The sequence below is a fragment of the Netta rufina genome (genome assembly GCF_964035555.1).
Source record: "Netta rufina genome assembly, chromosome: Z".
Taxonomy (NCBI): Eukaryota; Metazoa; Chordata; class Aves; order Anseriformes; family Anatidae; genus Netta; species Netta rufina.
This window is the reverse complement of record NC_140126.1, coordinates 28,194,448-28,214,003: the sequence shown is the minus strand read 5'-3', so window position 1 is coordinate 28,214,003 and position 19,556 is coordinate 28,194,448. Positions and strand designations below refer to the sequence as shown.

Here is a 19,556-nt window from a genome sequence, read left to right as displayed (position 1 = left end):
CTTCATCCTCTGCTGTGTGTGCTAAGCCACTAGGGGCCTGTATAAACTGCTCTCATATAGCAGACACCAGTACATGGCATATGCTAACACTTCCACCAGACATTTTTTCCACAGATACCTAGCATCAAAAGCAAAGTTGCTGGTTATTTGTGCCTTACTAACAAGTGCTGTTATTCAGGAGATGCATGCAATTTGTGTATTTTGGGGGGATTTTTGCCCTCCGTCACCCACACCCTAGTCCTGTATGGTGTCCAACATAGTTCCTTCCTCCTTACCCTCCTAACAGTTATGGCAGCTGGGGAAGACTGTCAACTCGGAAGGTGCAAAATTTGGGCAAAGTTGGATTTGCATTTCATATTTTCTGTAAGCTGAGAAAATCAGATTTGTTGCCTTTGTGTTTCTATTAGATTAGTAATGGTAGTGTTCAATGCAACTGTAGGGTTAAAAGATAAACCAAACAGGATTACTTTAAGGCAGGAGTAGACACAGATTGATGGTGTATATAAACTAGCTTTATAGGCGTTATGCAAGTTTGCAAGTGTGGAGGCTCCAAGGCTGGAGGGTAGTCAGCATTTGTGGGACCTGAGCTGGAGATGTGCTATACATTTTTGAGTGTCAGTCTCAGAAATTTAAAATCGACCAACCATAGCATTCCTGATAGACATTAAGCAATAAGGTCAAGTATACTTACACTGTTCCATTGTTGATTTTCAGTTTTTCAAACTGACAGGGCAGACAATTTGTAAAAGAGCACAGATGAAACATTTGCATATTGGATTTCCTTCAAAATGAACTTCCGTTACTAAGCTCCTTGAAAATTATCATTTAAAAGGATTTTCTAGCTGAATCAGTATAAAGTCATACAATCAAAATGTAGTCTCCCTATGGTATGTTAATTTTTTAATAAGCTATCACTAAAGCAGCATAGTTTTATATATCATGCGATGTTGGGACAGTTACAGCAAGAGGCTTTTTGTCTTACTGCCGACAACAGTTTTGCAAATATTGACTGAGTTTAATTTTCTGAAATGTGTGTGTGCACTTATGTAAAATCATGCTGAAATGTAATGAAATACACTTCAAAGGTCTTCTGAACTGATAAACATCTGGTCAAGACTGTAAGTTTTACTGAGTGTCAGTAAACCAAGGCGGTGTCTCCGAAATGCAGAGGATTTTCATTTCATTTGCATTTTGGATATCAAGGGAACTAATACGGTATAGATCCACGAGTCACGATGTTTTACTTCATCGTAAGATCATAATAATTTTTTAACCTTTTATTTTTTAGTAAATTGGGAAAAATATATAGATACCAGCTGTTCAAGTCAGATACATAATGCCATCAGTATCTTAATAGGAGCTTGCTTAGTTTGTAATTCTGTGTAATAAGAGTTGGCATGGAATGGTCAATGTACAATACTTTTATGAAAAATCTAAATTTTACATACTCTGTGAGTTGTTTACTTTATTTGTTTAATCCTTGTTTTCTTTGCAAAAGGCCTTAAATGAAGCTAATTAATGAATATATGCTGGCAATTTGGCAGCCTAAAGCAAAAATCCATATTCAAAAATATTCCTATATTATCAGTGATTTCACAAATAGGAGCAAAGAGGAAGAGCTATTTCTCTTGGTGATCAACTACACCGAGAGCTCCAGTACAAGTGAAGAAATCTGATGATATAGAAAAGGATTGTACGAGAGTGCTTTGCCTGTAAATTCCATTCCAACGAGCTTCACTTCACTTGTTTAAGCCGCAGTGCATTGATAGAACCATATGTCTACCATTGCACAATTTCAGCTTGCATTCCATAAGCTCAGATGGCTTTTGGTTGGTGGTTGATAATATGTGTTAAAACATTGCATGTTTGTATCTTCCTTTAGGAAATGGATACCTGAAATGCAGAGAATGTAGATACAAAATACTAAACTTAGTTCGTTTAAAAATAATTTGGTTAAATTTAATAAATTACTATGTAAATTCTGAAAGCATTGCTACTTAAAAGGTGATTATTATTCATTCAGGTTCTCTAAATTTATTCATAGAAGTGACTATTCACACTGTTTATCAGCTTATTTTTAAATATATCGGTAGCTATACATAGTCTGTACTTTCCTAAGAGAAGATTTACAGCTTCAAATGTCTTGTGCTTACATGCCGTGAAGTCCTTTTCCATAAGCTTAGTTGCACAGTAGTCCCCCAATACCCCCCAAAAAAAACAAACAAACAACAACAAAAAAAAGTGGTGGTAGGGATTGATTTTGCAGTAGAGTTCCAAAATGTAAAAAAATAACGTTTTGCAAAAGTCAGCTCCTGTGTTTATACCTGTGTATGTGATATCTTCCTTCCTGAAAAATTCCTTCTTGTCAGCCAAATGAAAGTAATGGAATTTTAGGCACTTTGATATATTATACCACAGGACATGACATAACATAGTATTGTGCCTTGCGCTGTACTTCTTTACAGTTAAACACAATGATGTTATTTGAGTTTTCCAATAATCTTCTAATTAGAAGAATCACTGCATCGGTATATAAATTAATTTGTTGCTTGTACACAATCAAAATGGATGTTCTGGTTAGAGCCCGCCGAACTGCTCACAGATTGTTGCAGTCAGATAATACGTACTTCTTCTCCAAGTGGTGTGTTAGATGTGGTAATGCAAGTGTGTTGCTCTTTTACAGTTTTAGTGTTCTGGAAATTTCATATCTGTAAGTCAGAGTTCAGTAAGCAATGTGTAAAATCTGACTTTTTAGATGGCAGAATTGGCTGATGAATATTGTCAGTGCCATTCTAACTGAAACAAACGTAGGTCAGGTCCTAAACTGGTGAAAAGGTATATATACGTCTCTTGTAAATGTACTCAATCTCACTTCAATTTAATTGTCTCACATTGGCTCATGCACTGTTTTTACCCAGAAGCGTGGCTTTTTGTTACGTGTCTTAGCACACTGAGAGGAAGTGCAGAGACATTCTACTAACAATATCATAGGCTTTCTGATCTTTAGAAAAATAATTTTCTCAGTTTGAATTTAGTAATTACACTTGTTTTACAATGCTGACTGAATTAAGAAATTCTGAACTGGGTTTTTGAACTATCTGCGTTCCTGAACTATCTGTAGGCTGTGTTCTTTTATAAAGCTTCCCCCCAGAAAAGCTGAAATTCATGTATGCGGAATAAAGAAACTGCCATTTATGTGACCTCTCCTCTCCTCTCCTCTCCTCTCCTCTCCTCTCCTCTCCCTCTCCCTCTCCCTCTCCCTCTCCCTCTCCCTCTCCCTCTCCCTCTCCCTCTCCCTCTCCCTCTCCCTCTCCCTCTCCCTCTCCCTCTCCCTCTCCCTCTCCCTCTCCCTCTAGTAATTTTTGCATTTAAGGAGGAGGAGAAGTGCATGCTTGATAAAAGTGAAGCAAATATGCTTTATTAAAACTAAGGAACAATGCTTTTTACTTTCCTAAAACAAAACAAAACAAAACATAAATTTGATCTTACTAACATTCACAAAAGTATGTGGGTACTATACATAGATACTTCTATACTCTCTACCTTCCTTTTTTCTCCCTTATTCCACAAGAAGAATGGGTTAATGAGACAGGGTTAATGTTTATCGTGATTTCTAGCATAGGTACAGAGATATGATTATTTTATCTGTGTTCATCTGCGTAATTTAACTTCTGTGAAACACACATAATTTTCATATATATATATGAATATATATTATTCATATAGTATTCAACAGTAATATATATATATACACATATCACTGTTCATAAAGAAAGGAATTTTCTTCCTATCTAGAATTTACTGTAAACAGGGGTGTGTGTTTTTTTTTTTTTTTTTTTTTTTTTAAAAGCAGTTTGTAAATGTAGAAGCAGAAATTTCCTTTCTAGGTTTTCTATGTTGTAAATATATCTGCATCATTTCTTTAGCTCCTATACCATACTAGTTTTTATTTATTTATTTTTAACATGTGTAGTGTGTATGAATTCGGCTGGTTTTTATTAATAAGCAAACATATATTTTGTGTGCAAGAAGAATTAAATTTTAAAAGCATCTCTCATCACTGCTTATTTTGTCTGCTTATGTGTAGATAAAAATCATTAGTTTAGTGTGAAGTACATGCAGTGAGAGGTTTCTAAAACACTATTCTGAAAGTAGGACAGGAAGTTACATTTATTTATTTATTTATTTTTGTTTGGGATGACAGTGTGTCTTAGAAAGCTGCTTAACTGCTGCCCAGTGCAGCTGTCCTTCCCTGAAAGATTAGATTTCAGGAGCAATGATGGATGTTGAATGCCTGTAGCCAGTTGTGGGGTTTGCTCTGAGGTCAGTGGTACTGATAGGAATTTACTGTCTTATATCTCTACACCAACATAACCAGTAGCATTTCTCAAGAAAAAAAAAAAAACAAAAACAAAACCCCCAAAAAACAGGCATATTCGCTGCTGAGCTAATATTGCAGTACAGTTCAGAAAGTGATTTGCATTAGTAAGAAAGAATCAGTGTATTTTTGAACAATAAGAATAGTTTTAGGCTTGAGAATGCTTTCTTGTTTGACAAAAACACACAAATAGCAATAAAAAGTAAACACAATGTGACTCTATTTAGAACTTCATGCATTCTGTTTTAATCTTCATTAAGAAATTTGGAATTTACACAGTTGATTTATTACTTCTATTGTTTCAGATATGCTTAGAGTTTTTAACAGCTTACCCAGCACGCATGTATCCTCCTTTTTCATCTAAAAATAGGGTGTGTGTTTTTGTGGAACAAAGTACTAGTTGTTTCCAGCAAATGTAACCAAGGCAGAACTGATATTCATCGGTGGTGAAAGCACAGGCATGGTATGTAGTGTTATTTTGTTTAGCTTGGATATCACAATATATATGTATATTGCTGATAAGGAGGATAGTTTGGATAGCTCTGACCTAGGCTTTTAGAAATGTTTGTTAAGACTTTGTTTTATGTATTGCCTATCTTTCTCCAAACTGCTGCTGGAGTTTGTACGTGAGTTATGGTGTTACAATTAACTTTTACAAAATTAATGTTGGTAAAGAAAGGTGCACAACAATACATGCTGTTTTATTGTTATGCTTGCAAGCCTTTTTTGAATTGTTTGTATTAATTTCTGTCTTAATGATATAGGTGGATTTTTCTGCAAGGCTTTAGAACAGCTGTCCTAATAGGCTCAGAGCCATCAGTGGCTGTTGAGAAAGATTTTCTTTGACGGTTGCATTGTGTGCATCAAACCCATTGTGCCTGTGTTTAAATGACAGCAGCTTTAATTCAGGTAATCTTAGCAGTGGTAAATTCAAATACAGAGAAGAAAGCTTAATAAAACATCTGTTGTATTGGTTTATACCATCTCATAAATTAGGAAAAAAGAAGAATTTTGATGAGGAGGAATATGTATCCAGCAAGAATCACTTTTGAACAGTTACGCATTGAGGAAATGGAATTTTGCCAAATGCCAATGCTTTTTACTTACGGGCAGCATGCCATCAACTTTATTTGGAAAACTGTTACTGCTTAAATAATAAATATTCACTATTTACCAATTTATTTTACTATAAATAACAGATGGGTTCTTTGATATAAAATTTTTTCTTTCATTTTTTGGCAATTTTGCAAAGAATGAGAGTTTCTCAAATTAAGATTATGTGCATCAATGATCTATTCTTGATTAACATAAGTTTCCAAACAGCAAAATCGTTTTGCTCACCTTACTTTTGGAGATTTGGGTATTTTTGGATGTTGTTTTTGTTTAATGTGAGGAGTGTTGAGTTTTTCTTTTACAACTGGCATGTGAAAGAAAATAAAAAAGCATTAAGCTAAATAAACATTTGTTTTAGCTGGCGTTTGTGATACTCTAATGCAATTTTTTTGTTAAAGAGAACTGCCTATTGTAGTTGTTGCTGAGTCAAATCTGCAGAATTTACACCTGTTTCCCGTTTAACATTTTCAAAAGCTGCCTTAAATGGTCACAGCATATCGACTAAATAAAAATGTTAATTTAAATACATTACAGACAGCAGGTAATGAAGAGTACATTGTACCTTGTAATGCTAACAGGTGATAGTGAGTGCCTACAGGATTCCTACCTTTGTAAGAATCCTAACATTCTGTGGATTTCATTTTGCGTGTTTACAGTGACTCATTTAAAAATGGGGTGTTCAAACTTTTGCAGTAGTACTTTAGTTAGTTTGGAGATTTCTAGACAGTTTGGGTCTAAAGGAGAAAATGTATATACATAAAAAGAAATGTTTATTCTCAATCTTGTTGGCGGCATTTGATGGAACAGGTACATGTCCTTCATTAATGTAATCCCTAAAAGGACATTTACTAGGACTTGTATCCCTGCCTGATTTATTCATAGGATTGCTTTATTAATCTAGTGCACAAGGGTAATCTTATTCCAAAGGTATTAGAACACATGAAAATAACTGCTGGGCTTTTTGGAGATGAGGATTTCTCTATCTTTGAGCAAGTCTAATGTATAATCAGAATGCCTTTCTCCTTTCTAGGGGGAACTACATTACTTGTGAAAGATGCAATGGCCTTAAAACTGTGTTATTTCATCTTTGCTAATCTCTGCAGCAGTCTGAGGTGGAAGAGGGTAGGAGGAGGGATTAATAAAGAAATTAAAAGAGATTGTGAGTTATATGGAAAAGGAGGGTATGATGGGATTTTCCCTTGTGAATTGAATGAGTTGCTGGAAGTGCTTTTACATTGACCAGTACTTTGCATTCTTTTAATAGATTAATTCTTAAACAGTGTTGTTGGTAGGTGTGCTGCCTTCTTATCTCTTACGTTGTCATTTTTGTAAGAATGTGAGTGGATTGTCATTTTGATGTAAAATTTGTGCTTTTCTGGGTTAAATTCATAGTAGAGGTGCCATTCAGAAAATTAGGTGGAGGTATTTTCAGCAGCTTGTATCAGTGGTTCCTGTTGCTCAGATAATGATGTTAATACCTATTTCATAGTATGAAAGAACACCTGAAGATGTTGAGGAGCTCTGGGGTATGAGGAAACATGAATTCACCCACTTGAAAAAGCAGAGTGAATTTTGCAACCTCATAAGTTTCCCACTACAGCAAAATAACCCATTTGATTACAGTGACTGGGGATGCCCTTCTCTTCCTTTTCTTTCCCCAAGTTTTTCTCTATCATGTCTTTTTCACTGATGGGAGCATTTCAGCTGATGATCCTTCCTCCATGTGAAAAATGACAGTTAGTAAATCAAGGAGAAGTACTTGGTGACTTGCCATCTTTGTGTGCTCCTGAAGAAATACTGATACCTACTTCATTTCAACTCTTCCATACTGTAAATCGCTTCTGAATCAGTCCTTTGGTATCTTTCAAAGGTAACTCTCTATTGCAGATTTGTTTCTCATTGTTAGATCACAGATAACATTGTGAACTCGCAAAAACTAGGTTGTCCTTATTTTAGAATTTCACTTAAATTAGCAATATTAGAGCTCTATACGTTCTAGACATCCCCCTCAAAGCTATCTTCCTTAGGATCTCAGAGGTTTCACTTACGTTCTTTTTGTATCTTCTATGCTTGTCCTTTTTGCATTGACTTCCATCTTGTTTGACTAAGTACAGATAATTATAAATTAATCTCTCAGTGTAGACTTTTGTAGCTATTAACATGCATCAGACACCATATATATACTTGTACACCTCCTTCATTGAGGTATTTGAAAACTCTGGTGTCTCTAATGTTTTAAAAAATTTTCTTTTATGTGTATTCTTTTATGTCTTGGATAAGATACAGTATCGCCCTTTGGTTCTCTGTCAAATCTGTGCTTTCTCAACCACTTCCTATTTTTCACATCAGAAGGCTCTCCACAGTAAAAGAGGGAACACAACAGGAGAAATAAACCTGCTTGATATAACGGTTTCTCTTGGCTTCCTATATCTGGAAGACTCCAGTGTGACAACAAATAAATACCTCTCTCCAGTGCCATTTTTGTGTTTAAGTCTCTAGATGCAGAAATGGCAGATTTAAATTTAGCTGTGCATGCTGGTTCTCTTCTGTCCAGGTAATGCTTTCCAAGTCTTCATACTATTCAGATGAATTCAATTTCTTAACATCTACTTCGGTCTGAGAGAGTTTTACTGAGACACATCCTGATCATTTATTCTCATAGACAACCGACCATATAAAAGAGCTCCAAGTTCATGTTCCTGTTAGAAGCATCTGGAGTTTAACATCCCAAGCTTTCAAGCTTCCTCTTAAATGTCAGATTCTCCAAGCAAAACCAATGCTGGGTAATTTTGAGGGGGAGAATTCTGTGTTATTTTTTTTTTTTTTAAACATTAGGTTTCATTAATAGACACTATTTGTTAGATATTGTTGCACTCCCTGTGTATTTCTTAGTATGCTATACTACTTCTCTGTTTTTAACATGTTTGAGAATTTTAAGGCAGGTCTTCACTGTACTTCCTTCACCAGTGTAGTTATTATTCCACCTACTGAGTTTCTGAGTTTTTATTAGTGGTTAACAATGGCTGTTTTTCTTTACTTTTGCCTATACACATACAGCAAAAAGCAGGATTTTTCCTAGCTTTTGTATTTGCGAGTTGTATCTTCGCTGGTGTAGGGTAGCTGCTTCAGCTGAAGCTACTGTTTTATTACTGGATTTTTTGATGTTGGTTGCAGTTTCACTTAATTAGTAATTTGGATATTGCCTCATGGCAGCATTCAGGGATGAACTAAAAGTTTTAACTGCTAGAGAAAAATTAGAGGAGTACCACATCCTTGATTGTACATTTTAATTGTGAATTTGGTTGCCCTTTGCTAATGGCTGAAGTTACTTACTGAAGTTGTGTAGCTTGTCTGAGTCTATGCAGAATCTGAAGCTTTTTCAGCATTAGTTTCTTGACTATTTGGACATTACTTTCAATGCACGAACATTTTCAGCGTCCTGTTCTTACAAAGATCAGTTTTCAGAAATGTTTCTCACAGAGACTTTGTGCTTAAGAACGTGTAGCAAATGTTACCAAGTTTTGTGTGTATTCTGTTTCTAAATAGTGCAAATACTTAGCAGATTAACATTTTGATTTTTCTGTTCTTAGTTTTCTCATAAACTGTTTCCTTTTTCTGCCTTCAAACTAGATGAAAGGAGTAACATTCAGATTTTATTGTCCTTGTAATCTTCCTCTGTTTTGATATTTTGCTGATGTTCTTTCTATTTTTATGAGATTAAGAGAAAGACAGGAGGTCCATCTCAAATAATTCTTCCTTACAATGTTCCCTTGAAGATACTAGAATACTCCTTAGAAAACCTGAAGCTTTCCTTTGAAGTAACGTGAATACATCTTTTAGGTTCAGCAATTCCCTTTCAGATTTTGACTGTGAAAATAGTAAGACTATTTTCTGATGTTTCTTAACCGACAGTATAGGTAAAGCTTATCCTCAAAATACTGTGGCTTTCTTATAACTTCATCTGAACTATATCTTCTCTGGATATTTTACTAAATTGTAAGGTGTGTTTACATTAAAATTTGTAGCTGTGTGAGGGCTTGGTATGTGACTGATAATGAAATAAGTAATAATTAAACTAGCATCAGTGGAGTGAGCTGATGTTTATTTGCTTCAGTGACAATCTAGAACTGCTTCATGTTCTCAGATGGGTAAAATCTTAGATCTGAGGTGGAATATACAATATTTAATCAGTCAGTTTTCATAGATATCTGTATACCTATATCTTTATAGCGTGTCTAGGCATGGGACTGAAGGTGTATAAAATACATTTTGCATTACTATTTTTTACTTGAGCTACCAAAAGTGGTTTTAGATCTGCCTTTTTAAGATGACTCAAAGGTATGAAGAAATTGTACATTTATGCATCACAAATTCACTGTCCAGACAGAGATTACATAGATGTGCAGAATGATGAAAAATAGTCCAGTCAGCTGTACTTTGCAAAACTCCCATAACTATTTTCTTCTTTATACCTGAGAGAATCCTTACATGATTCACAGCTCTGAATTTATCCCTGTTTTGTGTCACTGCCTAAAACAGTATGAATAATACAGGAAAAAAAAATCTGATTGTAAAACACTGATTTCCACTTTTCCCTGTTATCCTTCACAAAGTACCTGGAAATTTAACTTAAAAAAAAAAAAAAAAAGTTCTTCATAGACATATAGCTAAAAATAACTATAGGTGTTGAGAGTCATGTAATCACATCCCCTAAGTAACTTTAAAAATAGGGAACATTCCTGTCTGTTGTTAATGTTAAGCACACCAAATCAGACAGGAAATTTAAATGGCTTTTAAAAGTATGTAGAAGATAGTTTTCTGTTGTAGATTAATGAAGGACTATTTTTAAATGAGCTTCATTATGGAAGGACAGTCCTTGTGTATAAGGACTCTTCGGTAATAAGAACAGTTTGCTGTATGTAGCTCACTTTATTCATGCAAATACTCCCACAGTATCAAATGGATTTAATTGCACATGAGGTTGTCAGGAGCTGGTTCTTCCTGCCATCCTATATGGGAAAAATGTATATGAAAACATATATATGAAAACGTAAGCAAGGACAGAAAAGATAAAGCAAATTAATACTTGAATTGAAAATAAATAAATGAAAAATGATTAATTTAAGACTGAATTCAGCAGAGAAGTTAGGGTCAGAAATACCTGTTAACCACATAGGTAACTTAACCACTATGTAACATCATTGAAATCTATACATCTGTCTGTGGGTTTAAAAATAAGCATGCGCTTGGTTTAAAAACAAAGTATGCAATAAACTGTTCTTTGAATTTATACATTGTGGAGGGGGATTAAAAAAAAATAATGAAATTCTCTGCTTTACTCAGTCTTTTTTACCTTTTTCTTCAGAATGTTCAATATTACTAGCACAGCTGACTCAAGAAATGGGAGTTTACTGCTTTGCTGCATTTATGGGAAGAATGGAAATAATACACTATGTTTTCTATTTCGTTTTTTTCCAGTTAACATTCTGAACAAGCAAAAACAAGCATCTCCAAACTGCTGAAATATGAAATAAATGCAGACTATATTTCCTTTTGCACACATTGTGGAACACTTGCATTTGGCAACAGAAAAAGTATTAATAAATAAGAGGTTAATAATAAGAAGGAATCTGGTCTATATGCATAATGATTTCAGTGCAAGAACATGCATTCTTATAATCTGACATGATGGAGGAAAAGTGTTACAGGCACAACTGTGTCAAAAGTTTCTGGCTTTATCCAAACCATAATGGAGGGCTGAAATGCTGAGGCCAGTCAAGCCAAGAGGTTCATCTCACTGGTTGATGCTCACAAGATAATTTAGTGAATACCTGTTTTGTTATCCATATCTGTAGACCAGATATGTGTAAAGTTTCAGAGCTAAGTGGTAGGATAAACACAACTTTTTTTGAGTTTATTGTAATCACTTTTTGGCTGGTATTTCATTGTCACACTTACTCATTTTCAAAATGAATATAACAAAATACTGGACTAGACTGTTAAAGGTGAAATTCTTGTGAGGGAAAAATAAAAGTTCTTAAGAGAAGATAATCTTTTTACTCACAGTGATTTCCCTCTTGCAGGAATTGCAGAACAGTATTATAATAGGTTGTGTAGAGGATGAAGGGATCAGTAGAAGACAGTTCCTACTGAATAACTGAGGAAGTAGCAATTAATCCTTTTCATTGGTCCTGTGATATCGCTTATTGCTTTATAGTTTTTCATCTGTTCCAAAATCTCTATTTATGCCTTGTGGTTGTTCACAACTGTGATGAATAGGACATGGATAAATAATTTAGATAAAATATTTCAGCAACTTTTGTTTGCCCTTCAAAAAATCACTTTGCAAGTACTGAAAAAAGTGGTCAAATTAATGTTTAGTGTATGTCAGTGGAATCAAAAGTGGGTGGTAATTGACATTTCATTGTAAATTAAGAAATGTAAGTAATTCACTTTCTGTGGCTTTGAGTCTGTCATTGTTACGTATCAATGTAACACTCTTTATTAAAAAAAAAAAAAAAAGCTTTAGGTCCTCAGTTCTTCAGCTTTAGTGTTACCTTCTTTTAGAGTTTCTAGCTTTTTTCCTCAAAAAAGCTTTTATTCTTCTTATGATGCGGCACTTCTGTGATCTCTATTCTTTTCCTTTAAGGTGAATGCCTTTTCTATTTTATTATTAAGGTGGATGAGTCCTTCCTTCCGAAGGACTTAGGAAGTCTTATCTGTTCTTCAGAAAAGATGTAAAAGTATGAAGTTTTCTCTAGGTAGTTGGAAGAGTCATTTTAAATTGGTGCCATTGTAACAGCTAGTGTTGCTGAGGTGGGCTGATATATGTATAGCATAGGTTTGCTTTTTAGTTTTATTTATTTAATTTAATTGAGTGACACAAACCATACGAGGATAAAGTTTTCCAATTTCCTGTTTGTCTCTATTTCAGTGCAGTCTTCCACCCCCTACATAGTTGTATGGAATTCAGCACATGGGAATTTACCTGTAAAGGAATAAGCATATTCTAAAACAAATTAAACAGATTACTTACTGCATAATTGGCAAAAACTAGTAATTGATAAGTCACAGAAAGGATTACTATATGAATTATACAAATCAAATAAAGGTAGATGCAGGAGAGTATTGCTTGGGATTGTAACACAAGATTTTGCTCCCTTTTTATTTTGAATAAAAGTTGTCTTAACAATAATGTAACTTATTTTATAGGGCAGAGAATCTGTTATGTACAGAGCCTTGATTATTCTATTTTTTACATATTAATTTTTTAAAGCAGTAGTTTTCATAGCTAGTACATGCTGGTATTTTCTACCACCAGTATAACTGAAGTAGTTTTATTATCACCAGTATAACTGAAGTAATTTTATTATGTGCAGTTGAAACACTTGATCAGAAGATCATCCTACAACCCTGGAAGAAAGTACTAATTAGGAACCCTAATTCTAGGTAGTATTTACTTTTGCTAAAAAATTAAAACTGAAACAGAAGTATAAATTAAAATCTCGAACAGAACAGAATCTGTTTTGTTGACATCAGTGGGAATTGGAATATGGTAGTATACAGTGCATTGCATTTAAACTAATATGGTCTTCTTATGGTGTTCTAATTTCACCATAAACTTCATCAAGAACAGCCTTCTGCTAAAATATACTTTTGTGGGATGCAAATATTTTTTGTTGATTTTTTTGTTGTTGTTCTGTATACTTTATAGCCTTTAGATTGTACAGACTGTTATTCCTAAAAATATTTTACTGTCACCTACAATCAACTTTCTTTTCATCTTGTACTTCATTGCTTGTTTTACCAGTAATTTTCACACTGTCAATTGCTAATTGTGTAAAGAACATGATAGTTTCAGCTGCCATTGGCCTTGTGTTTGACATCTTCTTTGTTGTTCTGCTTTTATGACTTTGAAAATATGCTGTTCCCTGCAGTCAGATTTTGGCAGGGTCTAGAAGGATTTTTCTCAAAGCAGTTCTGTGTTCAGGTAAATTAAAGTCACTCTAAGAGCTTTGGGGATTACTGGATCAATGAACATCATTTTACATAACATTTTCATTGCTGGATACTGAAATATATTCAGGAGTTGTCTTACAAGGTGCCAGCAGGACTTTAAGTATGAGTATGTTTTGTTTTGCTTTGTTTTTAATTTTTATTCTCTAACTGCTGTTTGTATTCAGTGCACATTATAGCTCTCTGAAGACTGAAAATGCTTTTCATTATTGCCTTTTATCTGTCATGCTGTTTGAATGATTTTACTGGACACTAGTAAAGTAGGAAATTGATACAAGTAAATTACAACTTGTATCTATTCCTGGCTGTCAAAAAAGCACTAAAAGAAAAATAGAATATGGCTCCTGTAAAACACAGTTATTTAGAAAGCAATTTTTGCCAAATTAGTATATGTAAATTGTCTTTTCTTTGTAACTTTCTCTGTAGGATTGAAATGTTTACAATTGCAGTTGACTCATAAAAATAACGTAGAACGGAGCCACATAGATTCATATTTTTAAATTGATAAGTATTTTTCCCTGGGAAGTGAAAAGCATCATGATTACTATGAACAGATGGAAATCTTTTCTTTCTTTTTAGTCCTGAGGACTCATGCATGCGTACAAATATACACACAGACAAATGCACACACATAAATCATGAGAATTTCTTATTGCTTGGGAGGTATTGTATTAGATTTTGATGCTGTGTCTCAGCACCACATCCCAGAAAAAAAAAATGAAGTTTTAAAAGTTATTTTTATTAATATTTTTATTTAATTTATGAAACTCTGACATTACTTCAAGTGCTTTTCAAATATGTTCTCATTTAGATTCACCAGGTTAGACAGTCTACTTTTAGATCAAAAGTTAGTTTGCTCCACTTTTCTGACCATTATGTGACGTATGATGCATTTTTCTTCTCCCATACCTCCTTTCTCCACTGCTTTCCACACAAGTTTTAATACCAGCACTGTAGTTGTTCAGTATTTTTCATTTTGATGCTTTCAGTGTATGTATTTTCTGTGATAGCTGTGGGCCCACACTGTAAAGTACAGAGTTCTTTGCATCAGAATGAATGAACTTGGTCCTCGCTAGCCGTATGTCCAGAAGTTTTGTCTAAATTTGATTTAGAAGTCTTTGCTGGAGGGGCACTGAATTGCCTAATTCTTTAGAAGAGCCAACCTTTGTGAGAAACCGCAACTAATTGATAATGTTAGGTTTTGCCAGCACAAAATGTTTGTATGATCTTGTGTAAGAGAAGAGATAATAAGGAAAGTGTTTTACTAGTGTTACTAACCCTTTCTGCACGTGAACTGGCACTTTTACTATGCACAAGATAGATTTTCAGTAGATAATCTAGATTCAAAAACTTTAAATAATTACATACAGAAATCTATTAAAACAAATTTCGAGCACCCATGAGCACAGGGTAGGAATTCTGAGAATACTTTTCATGCAGGAAGAGGCAGTTAAGACCAAACCTCGACATTTCTTAATATAAGAATTATATATATAATATTATATATATAATATTATATATATAATATTATTATATTGTATTCTTCCATATAAATGATTTAGTTTAGGGGCATTTATCTTGGTAAACAGTTTTTAAAAAGTTTTCTAAAACAGTTTTTAAAAAGTTTTTTAACAATTTTTTTAAAGCTCTTTATTTTATTAAGTGATCCAGTGTTGGAGCAGCAGTCAGTAGACTGTGGCTCTTAAGTCTCTTTTGTTCAATTTGGACTGAACAGTTTTGGTGCTTAAATTACCTGTTGGAAGTTACAGGATTTAAAACTGGAATTCATAATGAAGCACTAAGAGTTTTAAACAGAAATGTTCCCCGACTAATGAGACACCTCAGATTTTTTTAATTTCTCAGTGAAGATTTCCCCTTCTCTGAATTACATCACTGGTGGGATAGACTTCTGCAGCTTTGTTTTACATTTGTTTCCCTTTCTTTCATTTTCTGACTTTTTGTATATGGAGTTACATGGAGTTGCATATACTTTTTTTTTTTTTTAAGTGCTTAAATGTTTCCATCATAAAAAATCATTGTCTCAGTAGAAAACAGGTATGTCTGTGACACAGACACAGCTTTGTATTTATAAAAAAGTAAAATATTTATTTGCATTTTAGAGTGTAATCGTACAAAAATTTGAAACACACCTGGAACAAAGCTACTCAGGACTGGGTTGCTCCTTCACTACTTTTTTTTTTCTTTCTTGTTTTGATTAACATTTTTCAGAATGCATGATGAATGGATAAAGTAATTATCATGCCTAATGATAATTCAAGTTTACTCCTTTTATGTTCACCCTAGTTCAATTTTGATGAGGAATGGATACAGAACGTACAAAAAAATCCTGAAAAGATAAATATTTTTGTCTTTTCAAATTGCATGGGATGTCTGAAATTTAATTTCTCACCTCCGATTGTGTTTTTAGTAGTTAGAGTGAGCATATGCTGCTTTACTGTACAATTAACCTTCAGTTATTGTATGATTATGAAAAGCAGAACTTGTTTGGGTATAATTATTATATGTGGCAGGTAGATCTGAAATGAACCAGGTATAGCACTGTTACAGCTGGACATTGGTGTTCAAAAATACAGGCTTTGTAAGCCTGACCTATCTTTAGTTCTTTCTGGGAGACTTCTGCTAATGTTCCTTAGCTTGTTTAATACAGAAACATTTTCACTGAGAACTCTTGAAAGTTGAGATAAGTTCGAACTAGAATATTACTGTGAATTTTCTTATGCTTACCTGAATTAAATTCTTATATCTGTTGAGCTTTACAGCCTGATTTACAGTTTATGTATATTTTTTAAAATTTATTTTTCAATTGACAATAAGGGTAGTTTTACGAGGAATTTATTTGCACCTGTACTATTTTAATAACAACCTATTCAACTGGCATTATTTGAATACACTAGATCATAATTCAGATGATGTTTTGGATCTGAAATCTTTGAATAAATATTTTAATGTACAAAGTAGCACTGAATAAGTAAACTTGAAATTACTAGGTAATCTGTTTCCAGTGTTTGACTTACCATCCTCCCATTGCTGATCTAGGACAATGTGTACTTCGTATTTCAAATACCTTTCATTTTAATTAATATTTTGAATGTTTTCTCTGTTTTTAGTGGTAGAATAAATGTAACTTCTCACACACAGGATGTTCTGACCATCCCCAAACCATGTTTAATTTAACTGCTGAGTGTGCAATGTAAGAAGGCATCTGTTTTCATGAGGCATGCTGTTTGTGCTTTCTTTTCTCCTGTTACTTTAATGAACATTAAATTAATTAGAAGAAGTGAAAAAGATTGCTCTAAATACATAAGAAGAAGTGCAGCAATCATGGGTAGCCTTCTTTTAAGCACTATAATGAAGCATGAATTGCAATTTTAGCATACTTTCACATGCAATCTGATAGATTTGATAGATAGCAAGGGATATTTCAGGGTTCTACTACTTAAAAAGTAAGATGTACTGCAGATTCTGTGGTAAATGATGACGAGTATTTTCACATATTTATTGACTGGGGTAGTTTTATTCTGCTCTGAAGGAGTATTTTCTACTCGTTTCAGAAGCATTATTTCCTGTACATGTTCTGTGACTGACCTCTCTGCTGCCAGGGCCAAACAGGTATAATACTGTTTCCTGTAAAGTTATGCTGTGAAGATCTGTCCATTTAAAATCTGATAGAGACTATCAGCGTATCTTCCGTAGTTGATAAAAAACACCACCAAATCTTCAGTGGCCTGTCCTGGTTACAGATGACTTTGATCTAGAGACCTACATAGTAAAGCCCCCGTATCTTATTAACATTACTAAAACATCTTGTCCTTGTACAAAATTTGCAATAAATTAGAGAGGAAATTACAGTTTAAATGTGATTTAAAGAAAGTTAAGTTGGTGACTGAGACAAGCTGTAGCAGCAAGAGGGCTGCATGTCAGTGATAAATCACAGCCTTGGGAAAAAGAAACCTAAAATTGTATAAAGGGTGAGAAACAGTAGATGAAAGGATTACCTAGGGATGCTATTGTAGTAGGGAAGGAAGAGCTGATGATCCATGTATAGCCTTAAAGAAAGGCACTTTAATGTTAACTCTGTAGAAGGGATGTTTTGAGTATTTCTAAGTTCTGTTTGAGATGAAGACCTCCTATATGCTCTGCTAGAAAGTGAAAAGATTAGTTTGTTCGGAAACTTAATGGCCAAGAAGCTAAAACCTTGGAGCTGGCCACACAGTCTCATTTTTGTCCTTTGTGCATTTGGTTTACAGACTAACTGAAGGAAGGAGGTCCTCTGGAAAATTACATGATCCAGCATCTGATGTCTGTATCATGATTCTACCTGTATCCAGCTCTATTTAGTTTTTATATGCTTGAAAATTGAGCAAAGTATAGCTTTAACGTAGTTTCATCTGATGTATGACTTCGGGGAAAAAGGGCATCATCAGCATGATTTCCTGACAAGAACTGCTGTTGGCAAGCTTGCAACACCCTTAGTATAAGCTTCTGCAGTTAAAATTTTTGGACTACATTTGGTAGCTGGTAGTAGGGAGCACTTGCCATCTCACTGTGAGAATGGGTTTGTATGTTCCATAGGTGAGATCCAGAAGAGTTTGAGAAGGGCTTATCCTGATTTATTTTAGTTCAAGGCATTAGGAGTGCTCTTTTCTGTGTAAAACGTCCAGGAAAAAAAAAAATCAAAACAAAAAATAACCCACAGCACATAGTGTTAAAGCCAGAATTGAAATGCTGCTCTTCAAGGACAGTTTGAAGGAAAAAGCTTTCCTATTGCCTTCAGTTGTCTTACTAAGGAATTCCCATGATAACTTATGTGGCTTTTGTCATTCAGCATTCCAGAAATACACAGAGTGCTTGGGCTTTTTTGGCCTGGTGCTGTAACGTTCCTAAGCTTTGTATGAAGGTATTGACAACAGTTCAGATCTCTGCTGCACTGAAGGGAAGTCTCATGAGGCATAGAAGAGATGTTCTTTTTTAGAAATGACGGTGGAACTTGTTGGTTTTACTCTGAAAAGTTGCAAGTGTCAGTCATGATGTAAGGTTTTAGATACTCTGCAATTGGCGCAACTTGATAGTAAATGCAAATGTTGCACTTTTTTTATTTATTCTTAAATACTATCCTCAATTGAGATTAAAGTTATATTAGAGTATTATTACATCGTCTGCATTGTGTAGTGTAATTTTGTCTTACTGCTCTAAGTATGGTGACCTTTTTCAACCAAACTAATTTCAGAAATTAAATTTGTTTGGCTAAGTTTCACTGCAAGTTTGGCATCAACCATAGTCTATAAACTCTGTATAACTCCCAGCTAACTGAAGAATGCTCTGTTTTCATCATGACAATGCATACTGTGTCATGCCTAGATTAATTGTTAGCTCTGTAATTATTTTAATGGAAGTATTGTACTTGCATATTTGAAGCAAATTGGAACAAGAAGGAGTTAAGGACATAGTAAAATGAATTGTAACAGAAATGCTTTGAAACATGGTGTAGTAGAACTGAAAATCAGACAGAAAATACAGGGCATCACCTTGATACTGACCTTTTCTTCTGAGGAGGGGATACATCTCTCTGTACCATATTCTACGTAGACATAACAAATGGATATTTCATATAGTTGCTGTGCTATGGGGATGGTCATATTTTTTGCTAGACAAACTAAAAAGGCTAGAATTCAATTCAGCTTTGTGAACTGTTAGGTTTATTGCTCTGGAAAACATACCTTTTCAGTTTTAAATTACAAAAGCTTTTACATTCATGTTCAACAGTCTGACTTTTTTTGAATGTACTTCTCAGCAAATGTTGTTTTTACACTTTTAGGACACATTCTGAATCCCAGTGATTATTATTATTATTATTTTTTTATATATTGAGATGTAAGAAATAGAATGAAAAATCTCTCGCATGTTCTTCCAGTAACACTTTCAAGACTTTTGCTTAGCTATGTTTATTCTGTCTTTTTCTTTTGTGTTTTTACACTGTTGTTTTTCAGCTTAACTGTAATTTTAAATGATCCTTGTTGTTGATTGTGGC

General features: G+C 34.1%; 1 protein-coding gene across 1 annotated transcript in view; it reads left to right on the top strand.

The window, feature by feature from the left end:
* PTPRD (protein tyrosine phosphatase receptor type D) overlaps positions 1 to 19,556 on the top strand; it is a gene marked incomplete at its 3' end in the record, with an annotated part of 401,990 nt that overhangs the window by 2,446 nt on the left and 379,988 nt on the right. The window lies entirely within an intron of this gene.